This window comes from Notamacropus eugenii, chromosome 2 (assembly GCF_028372415.1).
Source record: "Notamacropus eugenii isolate mMacEug1 chromosome 2, mMacEug1.pri_v2, whole genome shotgun sequence".
Taxonomy (NCBI): Eukaryota; Metazoa; Chordata; class Mammalia; order Diprotodontia; family Macropodidae; genus Notamacropus; species Notamacropus eugenii.
This window is the reverse complement of record NC_092873.1, coordinates 522,999,900-523,018,127: the sequence shown is the minus strand read 5'-3', so window position 1 is coordinate 523,018,127 and position 18,228 is coordinate 522,999,900. Positions and strand designations below refer to the sequence as shown.

General features: G+C 44.8%; 1 long non-coding RNA gene across 1 annotated transcript; it reads right to left on the bottom strand.

Moving 5' to 3' along the window:
• Positions 1-1,543: 1,543 nt before the first annotated feature.
• Positions 1,544-16,258, bottom strand: LOC140530258 (uncharacterized). Its single transcript, XR_011975878.1, has 2 exons — positions 15,637-16,258; positions 1,544-2,411 (listed from the first exon to the last, which is right to left on the bottom strand). It is a non-coding gene; the product is annotated as an uncharacterized lncRNA (long non-coding RNA).
• Between the last annotated feature and the right edge of the window lie 1,970 nt (positions 16,259-18,228).

Genomic DNA, 18,228 nt, shown 5'->3' with positions numbered 1-18,228 from the left:
ATGCATTATGGCCTATGAGGGGAGCAAGGGGGAGGGAGGAAGGGCTGGGACAAAGGTAAGGAGAATAAATTACCTTAAGGTTAAGGGAGGGGGAATTCAGGCAGATAGAAAAAAAGAGAAGGTAAAAATTCAGACTTGCAGAGAGTCTTCCCCACAGAGTATGAATGTGTATGTAGGGAGGGCAGAGAGTTGCGGTGGGCAGTTGAGGAGGCATGGTCGGGACAAAAGTCCCTGAGTTCCCTCACCTCTGGTCTTTCCCAGGGAAGCTCCCAAAGGGTGGTTTTCGGTGTGGCCCGGGGCATGATATTCAAACCAATACGTGAGCTCATCCATTTGAGAGCCCCAGAGGAGGGGTCTGCCCATCCATTGAGACTTTGGCTTCTGTCTTCCCCTAAATCCATCCCCAGGGACCACTCACTTAATGAGCTGGCAGCCTTCCTCAATTTCTTCTGACATCATGGAGGAATGCAATGCCACCTGCAGTCCCCTTGACATCCCTTGCTCTTGCCAGGTGACCAGCCCAACTTTTCTTCCCATTCTAATATTCCTTGATGACAATGGCCCTACTCTTGTCTTTATTCACAGTCTCTCTTTGAGTTTCCACCTGCTCACCTCTACCCCCCACTCTGCCCGCCTGGGCTTCTCATCTTGAGTTCTGCAGAGGCAGTGGGGTTCCAACCTCTGTGTTGAGTAACGTGGGTAAAATGTTTGTCCGGGGATGGGGAACCTGTGGTCTGGAGGTCATCTGTGGCCTTCTAGATCCTTAAGTATGGCTTTTTGAATTGAATTTAGTCAAAAGACCAAAGTTAAGTACCTAAAAGGCCACATGTGACCTCGAGACCACAGGATTCCCACCCTTGGTTTATACTGAAAAGATGGCCTTGGCGATTGGGGAAGCTCAGGGTCAGGAAACAATTTTTGACATTTCTCACAAATTAATCCAACCCACTTCCCTTTTCCTTCTAAAAATATATTTTTTTCAGTGAATAAAAACCTGTTTTCTTGCTCCCTGTTAAAAAAAAAGCAAACACTTGCAACAAATATGTATCATCAAGCAAAATAAATTCCCTGTATCAGCTTCATCTTCCTTTTCAATTTAAGCCAAGCTTCTTATGCACCTGCACTGTTTTCCCCTGACATACATACTGACAGACACTCTTTATACGGATAATTCAGATCCATGTTTAATTCCGGACAATAAATGTTTTTCATTCACTTTGTCATTCCTATGTGGATGGACTGCCTGACCCCTTTGGGTGATGGCAAGAGGTTCTGGGCCTTGATTCACTCAACAGAATGTCATGCACAAGCAGGAGCATCGAAGGGGAGATCCCTCAGACCCAGGTCCTGCGTTGAGTATGTGGTGAGCACTTTGGGCTTTGTGGAGCACACATGTCCCTGTTTAAACCTACCCTGATGTTTATCAGAGGGTCATCAGACAGGGTTATTTCTGTTGTTCCATTTTTTCAGCAATCCCGAATGAGCTTGATATATGTATTAAAGATATCAAGAAACAAGGGACAGGATAAGAATTCAAGAGAACTGAAAAAAATGTTCTCCCTTTTATTCAGAGTAGACATTTCAAAGAACACAACTAAAGAAAAGAATTTTTAAAAGTGACATTTAATGCCTGCTGGCTGGCGTTAGGAAAGTGAGGTCCAGCTCAGTTGGCTGGCTCCAGCCTTCAGCTTTGGGTATGACCCACTGGAGGGCCGAGAGAACCCCTGGCATTCCTTTTTATAAGCTCCATGCCAGCTCTGTCTTCCTATGTGCTGAGGTCCCCTCTGGGGAGCGTTCTGTAGTCTAAAGTCTCTTCTAGATCTGATGTGTTATATTCTCAACGTCACCCCAATTCTAATGTTCTAGATTTTCTAGGTCCTCCCAGGTTTAATATCCTAGGCTTGAGTAACTCCCTGGACCTGGGAGCTAAAAGACCTTGAAAGATCCCTTCTTGAGGGAAAGGCTGCATTGCAGGGACACTTCGGTGGCAAGCTACCAAAGACTGCACACCAGAGGGGGCTCATGAGCTGTCAGTTTAGGAGTGGGGCCCTACAGAGAACCTCAGGCTCCTCCTCGCAAGTGTTTTGACTGTCGGTTCAGTTGCTCAGTGGGGACCCTTGGCCTCCTCCTGGGTCACTCCAAAGGCTCTGATGCTTGACTGTGGTCTCAGCCACTACCAAATTCAAGTTCAGCTGAAATACTGACCTGGTATACTTCTGTGCAATTTTGAGAAGAACCAGAGCCCCCTCCCCAGGAGTGACTGAAAGGAGCTCCCTCCTCCACCCCCACCTGAGTGCTGCCATGTCTTGAGGGTCAGGTCGTGGGTCCAGGCTTCTGGCTCTCTCACCAGCAGCTCCATCCAGCTCCACATTCCGTCCCTGGAGTCCTCTGGATGCTGCTGCAAGATGCTTCTGCAATGGGAGTGGGAGAAGTGAGAGACCTCTCCCTGCCTGCTGAACTCTGCAAACAGCCCAAGAGAACAGCAAAGACCAAACTTGGGGATGAGGGAATCTAGAGTTGTCCAGTTCACTTTGTTTACAGCCACCCAAGGATGTCAGCTGATTCGTAAGCAGTCACCTTCATCGATGGCAAAGGCTTTGTAACTATTGATTAACTGAGGAACTTGCTCAGAATTATTTGTTGATGTGCTTTTTCCCCCATTAATAAATACATCAGAAGTCTCTCCTCTTGCTACTTATACCACAAAATGAATAAACCTAAATGACCTACGGACCAGAAGGTTCCTGCTTTTGTATAGTTAATGGACAGGCAGCTATAATACCAAAGAGAATCAGCACATGCGAACCACATTATATGCCCTGAAATGGAGCTCCCTGTCTAAAAGGTAGAGCCCACCTTACAGTGGGATTTGGAGACAATTCATTGTGTTGTCCTTGGCCAAATCCTTGGACCTTAGTTTCCCATCTGCAAAATGAGCGGATTAGAGTAGATGACTTGTAGGTCATTCTTAGCCCTGACATTCCATGCTCTGAGGTCCTTTGCAGCTCTGATACTCTCTAGTCTAAATTCCACCCAGCTCTACATTGTTAAATTCTAAGAGCCATCCCAGCTCTGATATCCTTTATTCCATGAACCCTCTATCCTCTGAAGACCTTCCCAACTCTGATGTCCTATGAGTCTGTAAAATGAAAGCTTACTCCACCATCTCCCATGGCATCAGAAAACTGCTGAATTCAAATGTTACGAAGCCTCCAGATCTAGATGAATTAGACGTAGGTTACTGAAAGAGCATGATCTCAGAATCCCCTGACAATGGGAGGATGTAAAGAGGATGTAAAATGGGCAAATATCCTAATTTTCTAAAAGGAGGAAAGAATCTATAGATGGTGAGATAGATATCAATCCTCAGCAGTAATATGATCTAGTGCCCTGTGAGGTCCCTTTCCCCACTCATACTCACAGGCTGCAATTGCTGTCTATTTGTCTCAGGCTTATAAGAGTAATTACAAGGGATTTGTGGTTTCTAATACTTTCCTCCTGAGCTCCCATCAGTGTTCTCCCCATTATCACCCAACCAATTAAACTTTATTAGCTTTTAGAAAATGGATTTATTTAAAAGGAATAATAAGATCATTTGATACAAAACATTTCCCTTTCCCCCTCCCCCAAATGAGGGTAGTGTGGAACAAAGCCTAAAGTATCATTGTAGTGAGACATATTTATAAATAGAGTGTAGGTACAATGGGTACCTTCCAACTCCTGGCCCTTTTCTTCCTTTGTAGAGTCCTCATGAAGTTTCCAGTGGAGCATGACATTTTTGGGGCTATGTTCTACCAGAGGACTGGTCTGTCTTCTGATAGGTTGTTTTCATCTGTTATTGAGTTTTTACTGGTTTTCTGCTGGGCCAAGCAGTTCTACCATTTCCACAATCCAATCAGCTACTGTGAAGTCCTCTCTAAGATTACCTTTCGTCAACTCTCTATATCTTATTTGTATCTAATTATTTTACATGATTTCTTGGCACAGTAAGAATTTATTGATGTTTGTTGGATAATTGTCCTCTCATCAAAAACTATTTGCCCCAGTAAATGTTTGTTGAATTGAAGTGAATTGAACACAATTGAATGAGAGGGCTAGAAAAGTGAGTGATTTCACACTATTTGTTGCTCATTTTTTTTTCTGTTTCCTTCACAAATATTTGCACCCAGGGCAGCAGTCAGGGATCTGCCCCAGGTGCGGAGAGATGTCTTCCTCCAGGTGGGGCCAAGTAACTTTGTCACTCTCTTGATTAACTGAGGAACTTGTTCAGAGCTGTTTGGTCAGGGAGGAAGTCCTGTGTCTGCCTTTCCCCAACCCCAAGAGAGGCTAGGGGTTAGGAGCAAGTCACAGGAGAAGGCAGCAGAATAGAACGTAGGATGTTCAGTAAAGGGGATGGGATGGACCACCGCCTTTGCCCATGGTTTAGTTCTTCTCTGTGATACCCCTCCCATTACCTTCAACTATTTTTTTCCCAGGAGAAAACATTCCTAGTTATGCCTCTGCCTCTGTGGAATGTGTGGTTATTAATACGTTTTGGGACTTAGTGCACACAGGATGGTGGAGAGAGACCTGGCCTGGAAATCAGGAGACATGGGTTCTAGGCACAACTCCACCATTCACTGGCTGTGGAGCTGGGGCCACATCATTTCTTTCATTGCCTACAATGACAATTCTTCTTAGTATTACAAAGGAATCATAGATTTAGAACTGCAATAACAATAATAAATACTATGCTCTATGTAACATTTTAAGGGTCGCGTAGCATTTTGCAAATATTTCATTCTTTGCTCTTAGCAACCCTGGGATATAGATGCCATTGCTATTCCACTTTATAGATGAGGAAACTGAGAGAGAGAGAAGGCAAGTGACTTGTCCACTCGGTTAGTAGGTATCTAAGGCTGAATTTGAATTCAGGTCTTCCTGACTCCAAGTCCACCATGCCTAGGCCATCCAGTCCAACTTCTCTGGTTTGATGGATGGGAAGACTTGCCCAAAGTCAGTGGCCTAGCTAGGACTTGTGCCCGGATCCTCTAATTCTAGAGCCAGCCCTCTTCCCACTGGGCTTTCATCATGCTTCCTTGTTAAGAGAACACAAGACTAGGGCATCTCCCACTTAGGTACCACCCAACACTTCTCTTTTAGTAAACACTTCCATTTGTGTGTGTGACCACCGAGTTATTTCTGGTGCCACGTTCCTATGAAACCCTGCTTCTAGCCCTATCTAGAAGAGTAACTTTTGTTTAATACTGTAGCTCCCTAAACCCTGGGTTGGCAGAAATGTGTTTGAGGGGAGGACATAGTCGTTTTTAAAGTCACAGAGCAGAATGGCACTGCTGGGATGGCTGATCCCCATGGCTGAGGCTGAAACAAAGGGTTGATTTCCATCGCAAACCATCTAAAACCCAGGATCGAAAAGCAGCTCAAATTTCCAGCTTCTTAGATGTTCTAAAAATTCCAGCATCCTGACTTGCCAAGACCCAAGTTGGACCTCTGAAGAGTTTTATAGAAAGGAGACAGGAATTTACAGCAGATTAGTATGGTCTGGCACCACCACGCCGTGGGTATTTCTTCCATGCATTGCAAATGGCATCAAAGATGCAGGGTAGACCACCCAGCCCTCTCCCAGCAGTAGGGGTGAGCAAAGGGCTGGTGGCTGCTGCTCTGCCCCTGCCCTTCCCAGAGAGTGTCCTAGGGTTCTGGAGCATCTTCCAGTGGCTTCTGCTTGAAAACTATAAGCACTTAATGCAATTGTGTGACACCTTGCAGTTATTTGTGGGAAACTCAAGTCTCCACTGTGTTGATAGAAAAAAAGATTTATGGAGATGCTATGGTGTAGACTCCTGACATCATAGGTAGGAATCTCTGGTTCAAGTCCTCACTCTGGCCCGTACTAGCTGTGTATTGTGTCTGATTCTATGTGATCCCTTTCGGGATTTTCTTGGTAAAGATACTGGAGTGCCTTTCCATTTCATTCTCAAGCTCATTTTACAAATGAGAAAACTGAGGCAAATAGGGTTAAGTGGCTTGCCCAGGGTCACAAGCTAGTAAATGTTTGAGGCCAGACAGGAACTCACATCTTCCTGACTCCTGGCTCACTGTTCTATTCACTTTGCCACTTTAAATATACAAAAATGTAGCTTGCAAATTCCCCCTCTTAATAATTAACAGGTTGACATCATTAGCGTAAAGTAAATACATTTGCTGAAATAGTGTGGAATGAACAGTAGTGAGGAAACATTTCCCCCATAAACCTGGGTTGTACTCTCCAATCCATCCACACAGCATCGGTGAGAACATGGGCACACACAGTATGCCCAGGATGCTCATGGGGAGACCATACATGCTCAAAGCTCCCTTCTGATGCTACATGACCTTGATGTCTCATTTTGTGACCCTTCCTACTCCTGACATCTCCCCCTGAGCTTCCTGCTCCACTGGGCTCCCTGGGCTGGCCCTCTCCCCTCCCCCCCTGGACTCCCTAGCTCCAGTCTCTGGGCCTACTCTGTGCAGGTCATTAATGGCTGACCAGTGGGACAGGCTGTTGTGCCACAAGATGCCATTGCTATTGCAGACGGAAGAGAGAGAAAATCCCTCCCACCCTTCATCCCAACTGCACTGTACAGAAGGGAAAGAGGGGCAGGTAAGCAAAGCTCTACTGAAAGCTGGGCTCCTTCATCACTGGCTTTCTTAACAGTCAAGGGTGACCGCTTTCCCAGAACTGGTCCAGGCTTTTCAAGGCTCCCTATCACCTCTAGGATGAAATCAAAGCATTTCTAGTTGGCATTTATAGCTTTTCACAATCTGGCTCTCACCAATTTTCCAGGCCAATTATACATATTTCCCTGCTATGCATAACCTTCCAATTCCTATCCCACCCCAGGAATGCACTCCTTCCTTACTGTTGCCTTATAGAAGTTCCACCTTCATTCAAAGCCCAGCTCAGAAACCACATTCTACAAGAGACCCTCCATGACATCCCCATCTGTTAGGTTTCCCCAGCACAGCCATGGAAATCACTGTATTTGACCTGAATAGGCTTCATATATACTTATTGATGTCTATGCTGCTTCCCCTCATTGAATAAGGGACTTGAAGGAGACCCCAGGCTTTATTTTTGTCTTTTTATCCCCTGTACCCAATATGAAGTAGCTACTCAATAAATTCTTGTTGAATCTAATTGACATGAGTCCTAGACTTTAAGAAAGCAAATTTCAAGGAGCTGAAAAGAAATTTAGGTATTCTTCCATGACCACAGACTCTTGGGGAGAATCCAGTTCTGGGAAAATAGGAAAACACAAAAAATCTAAATTCTAACTACACAATTATGAATAAATGCCATGAGGAAGGAAGGAAAATGGAAGCCACACCAACTGTAAACTGAATTTATGTGAACATGCCTATTCTCAGCCAAATACTTGCACACTGCTAAGAAGTCTTCTTACATAACTTGTATGCCCACTCATCAGAACTACTTTAGAGGGCATTCCTGTTGAGCTATGCGTTAGGTTAGATGATCTCTGAGTTCTCTGACCTTGAGACTTAATGATTTTATAACAGTGCCTCTGGCTCATTCAGTTCCATGACTTGAAATTCTGGCCCATGACTTTGGCATCATCTCTCTGTCCACTTCTGTTCCAAGACCTGTCTCCTTCAACACAGACTTGTGTTTACACATACTAGGAGTCCTGAAGAACACCCACATTAAAGGGTTTGGAAGAAGATGCAAGATCAGAGAAAGAGAAGAGGGAATTGCTACAAAGGTAGGAGGGTCTGAAGTCAATGAGAGAGAGCATCCTCAGGAGGAGGAGCTGGTTAATGGCGTCAGGAGTTACAGAAAGATGGAGGATAACTGAAGGACAAGAGATTTGGTGATTAGTGAATCATCCTTGACCTCGAAGACAGGCATTTCCTCAGTGTTGGAGAGAGAATCTGCATTACAAAGGAGGGAAGAGAGAATAGAGAAGGGAATGGGAGAGAATTGGGGAGTATGGAGGAGTAGTAAATTTACCAGGAAAGGGAAGACAAAGACAAGATATTAGCTTAGCTAGATGGGCTAGAAAGGCCGAAGGAAGACTTTCCAAACAATAGCTCGAACTCAATATTTCCATAGGAAGGGGTGACACAGGTAACAAAAGAGAGAGAGTGAGGATGCACCAAAGAAAAGGGATGATCCCAGGAAATGGGCTTGGAGGAGACAGAAAAGACACAATCAAGAGTGAAAGGCAGGGAAGGAACCTAATTGACCAATTAATCAACAAGCATTTATTAAGCATCTACTGAGTGCCAGGCCCTGTGCTCGGCACTGGGGAGACAAAGACAAAAGTTAAATACTTGCTACGCTCCAGGAGACAACATTATACCTAGAGGGGGCTTATATGGGTGGCATGGATATGTTGGACTGGAAGTCAGAAGGACCTGAGTTCTAGACCTGCCTCAGACACTTCATAGTTGTAGGATCCTGAGATAGTAAGTCACTGCAGCTCTCTCAGCCTCAGTTTCTCCATCTGTAAACTGGAGATAATAATATCCATCTCATAGGGTTGATATAAGGCTCAAATGAAATAACGGATGCAAAACACTTTGAAAACTTTACAGTGCTGCATAAATATTATTTAAAATTATACAACATATAATGCCTTGTATTTATGTACTATATGAGATATGATTCTATTATATACAATAATATACGATATACAAATACCTAGTGGGGGAGACAACCTGCAATAATAATAGTAACTAACATTTCCATAGCACTTTAAAGTTTTTGAAGCATCTTACAGCTGCTGGTTCAGTTCATTCTCACAGCAATCCTGCCAGGAGGGGTCATGATTAATCCTCAGTTTACAGGTGAGGAACCGGAGACTAAGAGAGCTTCCATGACTTGCCGGGGTGGTACAGCTAGTAAGAACATGAGGGAAGATTCAAACTCTGGTCTTCCTGACTCCAAGTCCAACACTCTACTTCAAGACCTTGTGCAGACCATGTACACAATGAAAACAACTCCATTTGGGAAGAGAGGGCACCAAGAGCTGGAGGCATCAAGAAAGTCTTACTATGGAAGTGGGAGCTTGAGCTGAGAGCTTTGAAGGAACATGGATTCCAAGAAGCTGCCACGAAGGTGGAGAACGTCCTAGGCGCAGGAGACCAACAATGCAAAAGGAGAAGATGCATGGTTGTGTGAGGGGACTGGTAAGAGGGCCCATACGGAAAGACCCTGGAGTACATAGTCGGGTATAGTGTGACCTCAGTGAGTAGCGGGATATATCTCCTGTAACCACAGGGAAGGAGGAGAGGAGCCTGACAAGTTAACTTTGGATAACCTTGAACTTCTTAGTTCTATGGAATAGAGGTCAGGGGGTGACCAGGTTAGAGGACACAGGTTGTAGAGGAAAGATGCAAAGATCTGGCCCAGTCATGAGGAATGGACATAGTACAAGAACTGCCCAGGAACCAAGAAGACCAAGCTGGTATCATGGATTGGCAGGGGATAAAATCATCTTCATTCCATGACTTTCTCTAGTATCACTCAAGAGCCCTGGAACAGTGGTAGAGAAATCAGAATTAAGGCTTACCCAGGGCTGAAGATTCATGGGTCAGGGACAGTGAAAAGGCAGATTACTAAGAAATTAAAGAGCAGTATCTCCTGACTTTGTGAAACATTGGAATGGTAAACTATGGATCACAGCTGCCTATGGAGACCAGTGGAATTAGAATATGCAAGATGGTTCAGGAGAATGAGGACAGATAATGGGACTCAAAGTCATCAAAAGGGCAGAGAGTAGATTTATGATCTGGAAAGAGGAAAGGAGTAGAGGGCTAAGAGGTTGCGGTCAGAGAATGAATGTGACAGAATGGCACATTTAAGCACAATTATTTATGTTATTAAGGTGAAGCTTCAAACAATGATGGAAAAGTGGGAAAAAATAACTCAGAAAGGAACGGATCCACCCACACTGAAGACTGGATGTCCATTGGTTAGGTATGTTGAAAAGAGGACCTGGGCTCAGGCTAGACTAGATCAGAGATTCTTAGCCTGAAATATTTTGTAAAATATTTTGATACGGAAGTTTCAATAATATTGTTTTCCTTTGTTATCCCTCATATTTTATTTTTTGCATTTAAAAACATGATTCTGAGAAAGGAGTCTGTAAGCTTCAGTAGACTGACTGCCGAAGGGGCCCATATCACAAAAATGGTCCAAAACCTTTGGCCTTGGTAGGTTTTGAGTTCCCTCCCCATTCTGATATTCTGGGATTCTATGAGAGTGGCATTTGGAAGGTCTGGATCTTGGAGGGAGCATAATTTGGAGAGGTGGGGAGGCCTAAGGTGAGGTGATGATGATGATGATATCTGGATTGATGTAGACTCAAGGATGAGTTGGTTGGCATTAGAGTGGTTGGAAAATTGTGTGGTCAGATTGTCAGTTTTTAATAGCACCAAAGTTGATGTCAAGGAATAGGGTAAAGGAAGCCCATGACTCAGGTACTGAAGTCACTGAAAAACATGGGAGGAGACGGGTCATTTAAGGACAGTGGTAGGAGAATGATCTGGAACAGGGGGAGGTTGTGGAAAAGAGTATGCCTCTGTCTCTTCTTGGCCTGAGTCCATGAGTAGGAAAAGGAATGGCCCCAGTGGAGTGGGTTGCAAGGTATGCTGTGTCCTCTGGGGAGAGAGAGCCAGGATATCTTGAGGTCAAAGTGAGGAGGTGGAAAGAATGTTGGTTGAAAAGTTCACAGATGTTCACGGATGTTCACGTGAACAGTGATGGTGAGGTCAGTTTGACCCTTCCTCTAGCAGAAACATAAAGCAACTGAGACTCTGGCATCTGGCAGGTCTCCCTCTGCACCAGGTGATGGCTATTTTAGGGGCAGGGGGTCTCTTTTGGGAGGGGATATAGGGGTGACAAATCAAACTTTAACCTTTTTCAGTGTCTAATTCTTGGAAATTTTTTCCACTCAATAAACTACTTTACATACCCAGTAACTCATTCCTAGCTGCTCTATCCTTGGCCAAAATAAACATTTCCTGGGCAGGATAGGATTCAGGACCCCTGGGTGGTGATACTGGCCAATGAACTTCCTTTCTGCCATAAGCTACTTACTACTTAGCACAGTAGCCCACCTAGAGACACTTGGTCTGGGGTCTTCTCTGTTAGAAATCTCAGCTATGGTATCCCCCTAGGGTACAATTGGCAGTAAGGTGGCACAGAGAATAGAGGGCCAAGCCTGGAATCAGAAAGACTTGGGTTCAAATCCAGCCTCAGGCACTTACTAGCTATGTGACCCTGGGCAAGTTATTTAACTCTTTGTCTCAGTTTCCTCAACTGTAGCTGGAGCAGAAAATGGCAAACCAGTTCAGTATCTTGGCTAAGAAAACCCCAAATTGGGTCATGGAGAGTCAGACGCTACTGAGGGGCCAAATAGCAACAAAAAGTGTATACAATTGGAGTCCTACTATCAGCATCACTGCAATAACTTCCTGAAATAATGGGGTGGAGGCTTAACCTGTTTTACCCTGTGCCTCCACTCCATGTCCAGTGGACAAAGGAAGCCCTCTCTGAATCAGATTTTGTTATCTGTGTTCATAATGAAAGGAAAATAAAGATGTACTTTTTCCCCAACCAAATTCACAGATGCTCTGAAATCTTTCCAGGGTTTGTGGGTGACAGATTCAGAGCCTCTGCCTGATAGGGTGCTCCTGCCACTCCCACCGGCCATGTCTACGTAGCCCTCTGGCTGTCCCGGACATCTCCCCACAAAACCAAGCCTCTTGAATAACGTCACTCCAATGTCCAAGAACCCATGTAGCCTAAGAGAGAGACTGGCAAAGACTCTGAACAGATAATTCTCAGAAGAAAAGCAAGTTGCCAATAACCTTGGAAAGAATACTCCCAATCATGAAAGTATATTGAAATCACCTCAGAGTCCCTCTCTCATTTCCCACCTGCTTCTGGGACTCCGATGCCCCAGGAACCTCCAGCGAGGGCACCTCAGCCCTTGTCAGCAGCCCGGGTCCCTGGGGCCGCTCCCATGGCTTGGAGTGCAGACAGCGAGCTCCAGAGGGAGAGCCAGCTCTTCACTTCCCAGGGGCTCTTCCCAGGGACGGACTTTTCTGTCATCTCCACCCCTGCTCCCCCCTCCCCACCCGCCTTCAGCCTCATTTTGTGTGTTATCTTTCATAATTAGATTGTAAGCTTCGTGAGGGCAGCTGTTACCTCTCTCTCTCTCTCTCTCTCTCTCTCTCTCTCTCTCTCTCTCTCTCTTTCTTTCTTTCCTGTCTGTATTCTTAGCCCTTAATTCAGTGCCTGGCACATACCAGGTGCTTCATAGATGTTCATTGACTGACTGTTGGTGGAACTACGAATTAATCTGACTTGGATAAAGTACATAATGTCTTGGACTAGGTCAATAAGTCCTGAGTTCAAATCCCACCTCAGACACTTCACTAGCTGCGTGACACTTAACCTCTTTGTGACTCAGCTTTCTCATCAGTAAGAGGGGTGTAATAATAGCATCCACCTTCCAGGGTAGTTATAGGTATAAAATGAGATATTTTTAAAGTACTTTGTAAACCCTGAAGAGCTATACAAAGGTTCACTGTTATTATTCTGTAAAGAAGTTTGGAACTTTTCCTAAAAAGTCACTACACTACATTTTGTGTGCCCTACACTGTGTATACCCTTTGACCCAGCAATATGACTATAGGCATATATCCACCAAAGAGATCAAAGACAGGGGAAAAGGGCACTTTGGAAGCCGTGGAGGTCATTCATTCAGTCAACATGCATTGATTAAAGGCCTGCTATGTACCAGGCATTGTCACTCACTGCCACTTATCCCCTCTCACTTTCCCAAAGACTCTCTCCAGAGAAATGGGGACATTGCCAATGCCAGAGAAAACTCTACTTTCATCTCCTCCCCCAGTAGCTTTGTCTCTTCCCAAGCAGGAGAAAAAAAAAACCCAACTCCCAGGGTTCTTGGAGACTCTGGCTGCCAGTCTCAGCCTGGTCAGAAGGAGGTTTACACAGGCATTCAGTAAATATAAATACCCCAGAGGATCTGGGATCCCCCCCTGCCCATCTTGTGGGGCTCTGGTCCAAGCCTGTTGAGAGAGAGGTCCGCCCAGTGCCCACAAGACTTCTTCCTTTTCTCCTCCTGCCATTCTGAGGATCCCGGGGGTGCCTCTGGTGGATGCCCATCCCTCAGCCCCTCACCTGGGGACCTGCTCATCTGATGCTCCGTTTCCTCCCCCTGCTCCTCAGCGTTCCTCATTAATTAAATGTTTAAGCATTTCCAGTTGTAATAGAAATGTGATCCAGGGTATTTATCATGGCTCAGGGTATTTATCATGGTGGGGTCACAGACCAAGACAAAACATGAGCCAAGAGATTCAAGTCCACTACCTGGGAAGAACAATGGTCCCTATCCCGCCATCCCTCCTTTTTGTCACCTCCCAGCTGTCCTGGCTGGGGGAGATCTCTCAAATTGTTTTCTGAAAGGATGCAAGAGAAACAAGACCACGCAGAAAAGATGGTTTTGTCCACAGACGGTAAAAAGAATTGAAAAGTGCTCTTCAAGCTAATTTTTACAATGTAGCTAATTTAGGTCAAAGAAGGAATAATTTTCCACCACAGGGTGGTCATTTGGGGTGGGGAACAATCTGGGAATAGGAGGAAGACAGAGGAATGTAGTGGGAGGTGTGGACTCAGATGCTAGGTCTGCTGCTTACATCCTCCATGACTTTGGGCAAATTCCCTCAACTTCTCCAGGTCTCAGCTTCCTCACCTGCAAAATGAGGGAACTAGAGTCTATGATCCCTGGGGCCCTTCCATCTCTATGTAGATGTCATTAACTCTAGTAACTTTAATTGACTTATAAAAGTAATAATAATGTTCATAACCTACTATGTGCTATGTACCATGTTAGGTACTTTATAAATATTGTCTTATTTAATTGTTACAGCAAACCTGGGAGGTAGGTGCTGTTTTTAGTCTCATTTTATAGGTGAGAATCAAGAAAAAAAAAGAAAAAGTGACCAGCCCAAGGTCACACAGCTAGGAAGTATCAAAGGCTGGGTTCAAACTCAGAACTCCCTCATTCCAAGCCCAACACTCTACCCACTACGCTACTCAGCTGCCTCCAAAATAGAAAAACCATATCAAAGTTTGAGAGCAGTGATTCTCAAGGTTTGGTCTAAGGTGACTGAGACTGAGTCAGAACTACTTCATAATAAAACTGAAACGTTTTAATTTCTACTACAGTTAAAATTGTTAGGTATAACTAACAAACATTAAAAAGCTTTTGGGGGAGGAATATTCAGTCATTTTTAAGAACACAAAGGGATCTTCAGGTCAAAAAATAATAATAATTAATAAAAATAGTAATTAGCGTTTGTTTGGCATTTTAAAGTTTGCCAAGTGCTTTACAAATATTTCATTTTCATCCTCACAATAATCCTGGGATTATCCCCATTTTATAGATGAGAAAAGTGAGGCAAATAGAGATTAAGTGACTTATCCAAGGATTCACAGCTAGTAAGTGTCTGAGGCCAGATTTGCACTTAGGTCTTCCTGACTCCAGGTCCAGTCTCTCCACTGGGTCACTAGACAGGGATGATTTGAATGAAAGAAATGTCATAGAAAGCACCATGAGGGACTGGAAAGGGAGGTGGGCCGATCAGAACATGAGAAGGAGAAACATTAGATTCACAACTGCCCTACTTGCTCTTAAATGTCAGAAGAATACGAGAGAGCCTCTGAGGCACCCAGGGGGTCTCCTAAGGGGGCTCTTTGGATGTTCAAGGACAAGAATCCCAGGATGGGGTTGGGGAACAGGGTGTACAGGGAGGGATGACAACTTCTCCATTGAGTCATCCTCAATGCCTGCAATGCCCATAGGCTTTCAAAGAATCAGCACATGGGAGAGTCAGAGGATCCAGAAGGGACACAAGGGAGCAGGGCAGTGTTGGAACTCCCTTGTTAAATCTGAATTATACAGAACCCCACCACCAAAGAGCTACTTGGAGAGCAGGGACACCAGGCTATCCTTGAGTAAAACTCACAGTTGCATATATAACTCCATTTTTGGTTTTTCTTTGTATATTGAGATGTTCAAGTTTTGTTTTAAAAGCTTGTAATTAGGGCTGGAAGAGATCTCAGAGTCATTGAGTTCAACCTTATTTTACAGATTGGGAAACTGAGGTCCAGAGATGTTCAGGACTCCCAAGGAAACACAGTAAATTTCTCAGGTGGGATTTGAACCCAGTTCCCTGACTCCATGTTCAGAGTTCTTTATTCACTAAATTTATAATAAGAAAAGAGTATTTGCAAATTGAAACAGCAAACCCAGAGCCCAGCAGGGTAGTGGGAGGCCTGACTTTGGTCCCAGTTCTGCCTTTGTCCAGAGCAGGAATCCTGAGCAGCTGTGCTCCCTCCTTCCTGGGGTTCTCGGTAGGGACAGGCTTCATCAGCCTCCAAAAGCCAAGGAAGCAGGAATGATCATTTTTCTTTCTAACTCAAATCTTTAACCGGCTCAGCAGTTCATAAACCCAAGAGCATCCAGGAGGGACCACCCGTGGTGGGAAGGGCAGAAGGAGGCGGCCCTTTTGTGTCTCTCCCTCTTGCCCCCTCTCTCTTACCAGATATTCAGACTCTTCTCCACCTGGATAACATTCAAGATGTGGATTCAGGGAGATCTGAGCTCAGGTTCGGCTTCAGACACTAGCTAAGTGACCCTGGACAAGTCACTGAACCTCTGTTTACCTCCGTGTCCTCAGCAGTAAAGTGGGGAATAATAACTTCCCAGCGTTGCTGTGAGGCTAGGATAAGATGGTATTTGTAACGAGCTCTGCAAACCAAATGCTAGTTTTATAATCGTTCCTCCAGTGGCTCAGGGGCGGAGAGCCGAGAGTGCAGGCCAGGGCCCACAGGTCTTCGCCTTGTTCTTTCTAGAATTTGCCAGGCTCCACGCTGGGGGGCAGAGAAGTTGAAGGAATGCAGAGGAAAAGACCGACCCACAAGCAGCTGTTCCTTAACTCCTGGCCAAGAGCGAGCACGGTGGTCGTGGTCGAGGAGTAGCTTTTGAGGCATTTCCTGGAGAAACCAAGGAGAATGGTTTGCCTGGGTTCTGTTTTCAGTCTGTTCATGCATGTAGATCGTGCATATGTGAGTATGTAAGTCTGCAGCCTCACTGTTCCTGCTCCTGCTGGAGTTCTGGAGCAAGTGACCTATGATGGATGCCTTGCAGGGCCTGCTGAGGTGTTTACTGGACAAAGGACAGTGAGAAGCCAAGCCAAGGACAAAGGGAGGGAGGTTTGGGGGGGGGAGGGGAACCACTGACAGATGGCGGCTTCCAGGAATGTTTTGGGTCCTGAAGCCAGACACCTTCCTGGGACTGTTGGCCCAAAGTCAAGCAGTATCAGACACCCAGTGGGACCCTCCCCAGGGGAGTCTAAGCACCCCAGGTATTGATTATGCTTCAAATCAACAGTAACTTTGACCTTGGGTAGAACCCAGGGAACTGGAAACAAACCAGCTGTCAGATGTTCTCCTGGAGATGACCCTGTCTTCATTCTCAAGGTGGTGGGTGGTGATCAGGGGTCCCCTCCCCTGGAGCTGGGTCTGATCTAGCCCTTTGGGGGAGTTTCCTTTTTTCACCTGCTAGAGTAGGGTCAGAACCTAAAGGAAGCTTAGCAATCACCTCATCCAACCCCATCATTTAATAGAGAGGGAAACTGAGGCCCTCAAGGCCACACACCTTGTAAGTAGCTAAGTTGGAATTTAAAACAGGGAGTTCTAATTCCACTTCCTTTCCACTCCTATTGGAAAAGATCTCTTGTTGTTAAGCAAAGAGGGCTAGTGCATATCTACCTGCTTGTTGGTTGGTGTTTTTATTTCTCATTGTTTTATTTTGCTTTTGCTTACTGTGACCTCCAGAGTTTGGAGCCTAGAGAATCCTAGAAAGAACAGGATGAAGAATCAGGAGACCTGGTTTCCAATCCTCACTTTGCCACATTGATTCACTGCAGGGATGGCAATGATGAGGATGATAGCTAGCATTTATGTAGCTCTTTAAGGTTTCCTAAGTCTCTCACAAATATCACCTCATTTTATCCTCATAGAGCCACCCTGGGAGGGAGGTGCCCATTTATCCCCATTTTACAGCTAAGGAAACTGAGACAAGCAAACATTTCCCAGGGTCATCCAGCTAGTAACACTAGAACTTAAATGATGAAGACCAAAATGGAAGTAAATGAAGGTTATTCTTTTAAAAAAATAATTAATTTTTAGTTTTCAACATTCACTTCCATAAGATTTTGAGTTTTAAATTTTCTCTCCTTCCTTCCATGGAATGCAATCTGATACAGGCTCTACTTATACATTCTTATCAAACATATTTTCACACTGGGGCAGCTAGGTGGTGCAGTGGATAGAACAGGAGTCAGGAGGACCTGAGTTCAAATCTCACCTCAGACACTTGACACCAACTAGCTGTGTGACCTTGGGCAAGTCACTTAACCCCAATTGCCTTATCCTGGGTCATCTCCAGTCATCCTCATGAATATCTGGTCACTTGATTCAGGGGGCTCTGGAGGAGAAGTGATACTGGCGACCTGCATAGCCCTCACTCACTCAAAACAAAGCCAAGGGTAAGTCATGTCATTATTTCTCTGATGGCATGGTCTTTGGCAATGAAGAACAAACACACATTTTCACATTAGTCATGTTGTAAAGAAGAATTAGAACCAATTTGAGAAACCATGAGAAACAAGAAAGAAAAGAAAAACAGAGAGAGAGAGCAAAGAGTACACTTCCCTCTGCGTTCAGACTCCATACTTCTTTTTCTGGATGTGGATAGCTTTTTCCATCACGGGTCTTTTGGAGTTGTGTTGGATCCTTACATTGCTAAGAAGAGATAAGCCTATCCAAGTTACTCTGTACAATGTTCTCCTGGTTCTTCTCACTTCACTCAGCATCAGTTCATATAAATCTTTAGAGGTTTTTCTGAAGTCTGCCTGGTCACCATTTCTTATAGCACAATATTATTCCATTCCATTCATATACCACATCTTGTTCAGCCATTCCCCAATTGATGGGCATGCTCTCGATTTCCAGTTCTTGGCCACCACAAAAAGAGCTGCTATAAAAATGTTTGTACATGTGGGTCCTTTCCCTACTTTTCTGATTACTTTGGAATACAGACCTAGCAGTGATATTGCTGGATCAAAGGG